This window comes from Bombina bombina, chromosome 4 (genome assembly GCF_027579735.1).
Source record: "Bombina bombina isolate aBomBom1 chromosome 4, aBomBom1.pri, whole genome shotgun sequence".
NCBI classification, from domain to species: Eukaryota; Metazoa; Chordata; class Amphibia; order Anura; family Bombinatoridae; genus Bombina; species Bombina bombina.
The window spans coordinates 154499481-154505480 of record NC_069502.1 but is presented as its reverse complement, the minus strand read 5'-3'; positions in this window follow the sequence as shown (position 1 = coordinate 154505480).

Genomic DNA, 6000 nt, shown 5'->3' with positions numbered 1-6000 from the left:
TTGTTTTTGTTTTGTTTTTGAATGTCAGACATGTATATTTGTGAATGTTGAGATGTTATATTGGTTTCACTGGTAAAAATAAATAATTGAAATGGGTATATATTTGTTTTTTGTTAAGTTGCCTAATAATTATGCACAGTAATAGTCACCTGCACACACAGATATCCCCCTAAAATAGCTATAACTAAAAACAAACTAAAAACTACTTCCAAAACTATTCAGCTTTGATATTAATGAGTTTTTTTGGGTTCATTGAGAACATGGTTGTTGTTCAATAATAAAATTAATTCTCAAAAATACAACTTGCCTAATAATTCTGCACTCCCTGTATATATATATATATATAATTTTTGTATTTTATTTGATATTCTTAAAGGGACAGTAACATTAAAATTAAACATTGGTGATTCAGATACAGCATGTAATTTTATGCAATGTTTAAATGTACTTTCTATTATCAGAATTCCTTTATTCTCTTGGGATCCTTTTTTGAATACTAAATCTAGGTATGATTATAGGATATCAGGAGTGTACATGTGTCTTTAGTATACAAAAAGAGAGGCACTCTACCAGGAACGAACAGCTCAGTGGCTTGTTCTATTGTGAGTTACGACATAGGAGCAGCCTCTTTTAGCCCAGTTGTGCTTTTCACAGAGGAAAACTTTCCTGAAGTATCAGTCTGATCCCGCCAAATAAGGTTAGTCCAGCCCTGAAATACCAGGCAATTCTCTTCTGAGCAAGGAACATGACAACCCCAGACAATCGTTTCGGCCTCCTATGGGCCTCGTCAGTGAGATGCAGCCATATTCCTCTAACCACACTGGGCAAGGAATCCACGTCTGGTTTCCCCTTTCATAATACAAATACATAAAAAGAGAGAAGTGCAACACCCAAATCGACAGAGGTACAAGCAAAAAAAAAAAGTTTTCCATGAGCAGTAATTTGCAGATGGGGCCTCAGTTCACGGAAGTAGCTCCACCACGTGGATCCCCGCGTGGCATAGAGCCTCCGGAGATTTCGGGCAGCCTCTGCGTAGAACCATCAAAGAAGCGTGCAATACAGAGAACAGCACTACAAACTAATGCTCCACCAGATGCCCAAGAAAGATCACAGCAGATGGAAAAGCAAGCACCAGTAATCGCGGCTTCCCAGGGGGTTTATGAGGGGCCCTCGGCAAAAAAAAATTGGCAAAAGTGAATCACCTAGCATCTGCTTTAACAGCTGCGATGGTGGCAGAAAGCAACAACCATGTCGAGGCCCTACATAAAACAACTAGTATGGCTCGCTTAACAAACGCTCACTGAGGGGCAACACAAGAGGTTACCTTTAGACATCACCTTACTCAGGAACACTTTAACAAATTCCCACAAAGTAACTTCAAAACCATCATTAAGACTCTTTCCTAGATGAAATTCTGGGGATGACGAAGTTTCAAGCCCCTACAAATAGGGGTCAACACCATAAAACAGAGACATGATCTGTTAAAAACAGGACACTCAGGAATACTGAGTAGCTAGTTTGATGTTATACAGTTAAATATTCAAATGTTCTTTTATGTACAATTTATAATAGTAAAATTTGTGTCTGTTGCATTTATAGTTGTTACACTAAAGCATTAAACCTGGCAACACCTTTTACCACTATTTGAAGGCATAGTCAATGTCTCTGTTATTACATTTTACACAATAACACCAAAAAGACATAAGCACTTTGTCTGTGGCTAGCAGCTGGAGCTGCAGGGAAGGAAAAATTATACAATTGAAGTCTTAGTAAATGGGAGACTGTGATGCTACTTATGTCATTATCTATTATAGCAGGTTGCTAGGTACTTAGTCTTTTAAATTCCAAAATGTCTAAATGCTCCATTATATTACCCCTTTATATACCTTGCATGTCCCAATACCCCTTTATACAAACATTTACTAGACAATAAACCCTGTAAGTCACAGGGGGACATAAGTCCGAGCAGGAGGAAATTTAACTTTTATCTTATTTTAATACAGTACAGATCATTTATGACTCTCACCTAGTATATTTCATTATTTTTTTATTTATATAGCTATGTTTTCTTTACTTTTATTTTGTGTTACTACTATACAACCCATGTTTTGTTTTTAAAGCAGAATATCAAACGGGACTTAAAAAAAAAAAATGAATGAGGACTGCAAAGTAGGATACACCAATATATTCCTATGTAATGTCTTTTCTAAAGATCACAGTATATACTCATGTAAGCAAATAAAACACAGTGTATTTGTGTTATTTGTACCATGTAATTCCTCAATAAAAAGTTTAAATTAAAACACACAAAAAAAAAGAATAAAAAATAAAAAAAAAGAGAGAAGCGCTCTACCAGGAACGAAAAACAGCTCAGTAGCTTGTTCTACGGCGAGAGATACCACCAAGGAGCAGCCTCTTTTAGCCCAGCTGTGTCTTTAGTACTCTATACCTATAATACCTATCTATACCTATAATTACTCTTCAACAAAGGATACAAAGAGAACCAAGCAAATTTGATAATAGAAGTAAACTGGAAAGTTAATTAAAATTACACGCTATATTTGAATCCTGAATGTCTTATTTGCAGCGTATGTGCAAGGGGTAACTGTGCATCATCTCTTACATATAATGCTGTAATGATTCAATAACATTTGTTCATGAAACTAATATCTTGTTGAAAAAAAAAATTGACATGACATTTCAACTTGAAAATTGCAAGTTGGATAAAGATTTGTACCCTCCTCTATACAGAGGCCTCTATTTAACAAAGTCTGGCGGACCTGATCCGACAGTGCGGATCAGGTCCGCCAGACCTCGATGAATACGGAGAGCAATACGCTCTCCGTATTCAGCATTGCACCAGCAGCTCACAAGAGCTGCTGGTGCAACGCCGCCCCCTGCAGACTCGCGGCCAATCAGCCGCCAGCAGTGGGGTGTCAATCAACTCTGAGCAGTCGGACAGGTTATGGAGCAGTAGTCTTTGTGACCGCTGCTTCATAACTGCTGTTTCTGGCGAGTCTGCAGGCTCGCCAGAAACACGGGGCATCAAGCTTCATTCGGACCTTGATAGATAGGCCCCAGAGCAGCAAGTTCAGTTCCACTATAATCATTGAAGTTGTATCTGTCCAGGAATCCTTAACTTCTTGCCACATAAAATAAATTCTACTGTGAAAGACACTCACAAAAATACATTCAAAACTTTAATAAACAAACTAATAAATAAATAAAAAAACATCATACTTAGATTACAGAATTGCAGTCTCCACCACCTTAAAAACAGTGTAACAAACACAATCTTACAGTTTGATAAAAGCAAAATAAAAATAGTAAATGCACATTACAATGTGTTATTTCATTAATTACATTGATTCAATTATGGGTTCAATTCTGAGCTAAAGGGACATGAAAGTTAAAGGGACATTAAACCCCCAAAATAATTATTTCATGATTTAGAAAGAATATCAACAAAATGAAGCAAATTAGATGAAAGAAGTAAATTGGAACATTATTTAAAATTGTATTCTCTATCTGAATCATGAAAGCAAAATTTTGGGTTTATTGTCCCTTTAAAACATAAACTTTCACATTTTACACACAGCAGGCAATTTCAAGAGAGTTCTCAATTTACTTATATTATCAAATGTAATTTGTTCTCATTGTATTCTTTGTTGAATAGCATACCTAGGTAGGCTTAGGGGCTGCAAAGCACTACTGGAAGCCAGTGATTGCAGGCTATGCAGATATGCCTATTTGTCATTGTCTTATCAGAAATTTCCAGCTAGGTTCCAGTATTGCATTGTGGGACAAGTGCTGACATTAACTATGTGTTTCACCTCATATGCAAACAATAATGCAATAATAAAACACTCTAACACAGAGCATTTTCATTCTGCACTTTATCCTGAATAATTTCACCAAAAAAAGTACTACTATGCGTTCACATAATTTACGATGTTGTCATTTTGTAGTTAGAAGTGAGACACTTTGAGTTTGACCCTATAAATCTGTTTTTGTCACCTCTTTTTTAGCCTTGCTGTTTCACACAATAGAATGTGATAACATTTTCTGAAACATTCACTGTACACATTAACAAATGTATTATACCAGAAAACGTACCAGAGTATGTGTGAATGCAGGGTAAAGATTCTGAAGAAATTCATTTTCTACATGCCAAATGGAAAATCTGGTTAATAAAGTTAATTTCTTTTGATGTTGTGTTAATTAATACAGACTCACACTTGCTGATTAACAGACCAATGGAATAGAAAAAGGAACAAAATCCTGTAATTATAACTACGTCATCTTATTGCTCAAACTGTGATCTTCAAAGAACATTTTCAAATTTGATTTAGATAATGCAACCATTCTGTATATTATAATACCATTTATTAAAGGGATATGAAACCCAATTTTTTTTCTTTCATGCTTTACATAGAGCATGAAATTTAAGCAATTTTCGAATTTACTATTATTATCAATTCTTCTTCGTTCTCTTGGTATCTTTATTCGAAAAAAACAGGAATGTAAGCTTAGTAGCTGGTCCATTTGGTTTGGCGACTGGGTAGCGCTTGCTGATTGGTGCTTAAATGTAGGCACCAATCAGCAAGCACTATCCAGGGGGCTGAACCAAAAATCGTCCGACTCCTAAGCATACATTCTTGTTTTTTCAAACAAAGATACAAAAAAGAGCATGCAATTTTAAGCAACTTTCTAATTTACTCCTATTATCAATTTGTCTTAGACACATAGATATTGACGGCAGATAAGAGACATAGGCCCAGCAAGTCTGCCCGATATTACCTAAAAATATAAACTTAACTAGTTCGTAGGATAGCCTTATGCTTGTCCCAGGCATTCTTAAAGTCCCCCACAGTGTTTGTCATTACTACATCTTGAGGAAGTTTATTCCATAAATCAATCACTCTTTCTGTAAAGAAGTGCTTCCTCAAATTACTCCTGAATCTACTACCCTTTAGCTTGAGCTCATGACCCCTTGTTCTTGTATTTTTTCCATTTACATAAAAATGGGCCTATTGCTCTAATCTGCTGTCAATATCTATGTTTCTAACACAAATTTATAATAGGAGTAAATGAGAAAGTTGCTTACAATTGCTTGCTCTATCTAAATCATGAAAGAAAAAAAAGTTGGGTTTAATATCCCTTTAAAGCATTACACTCTCAGTAACTTTGGGGCTTTTTTGTGTTTACACAACAAAATATGTTCTATTTATTTATAAATACATATTTCTATATATATATATCTGATGGTATTTTGGTACAATATATATCTATACCTATATATCTATAGGATTATATATACTGTAGGTATAGAAATATACAGATATATATAGGAATATCTATTTAGAAATACATAAAACATATTCTGCTATGTGCAGAACATTGGAATGAGAAATATTTACAGTAAATACATAGTTAAAGCCGTTTATTGCATAAAGATGCTTTTACATGTTTTCATCTACTTAACAGCAAAGGGCTCCAATGTACTTGTATATATGTGTACATATATATTTGTGTGTTTATATGTGTATATACTGTAGGTCTGTAAATAGATATATACACATATAAATACATATGTACATATCTACACATATATAGACATATATAAATACATACATATCCATCTTTAGACATATGTACAGCATGTATGTGTTTATATGTGTATATACTGTAGGTCTGTAAATAGATATATACACATATAAATACATACGTACATATATACACATATATAGACATAAATACATACATATCTATCTTTAGACATATGTACAGCATGTATGTGTTTATATGTGTATATACTGTAGGTCTGTAAATAGATATATACACATATAAATACATACGTACATATATACACATATATAGACATAAATACATACATATCTATCTTTAGACATATGTACAGCATGTATGTATCTCTATGTTAAAGCCCTTTGCCTGCCTTTTTTTCTCTAACACCTGAGACCTCCTATCTTTGAGCCTTTA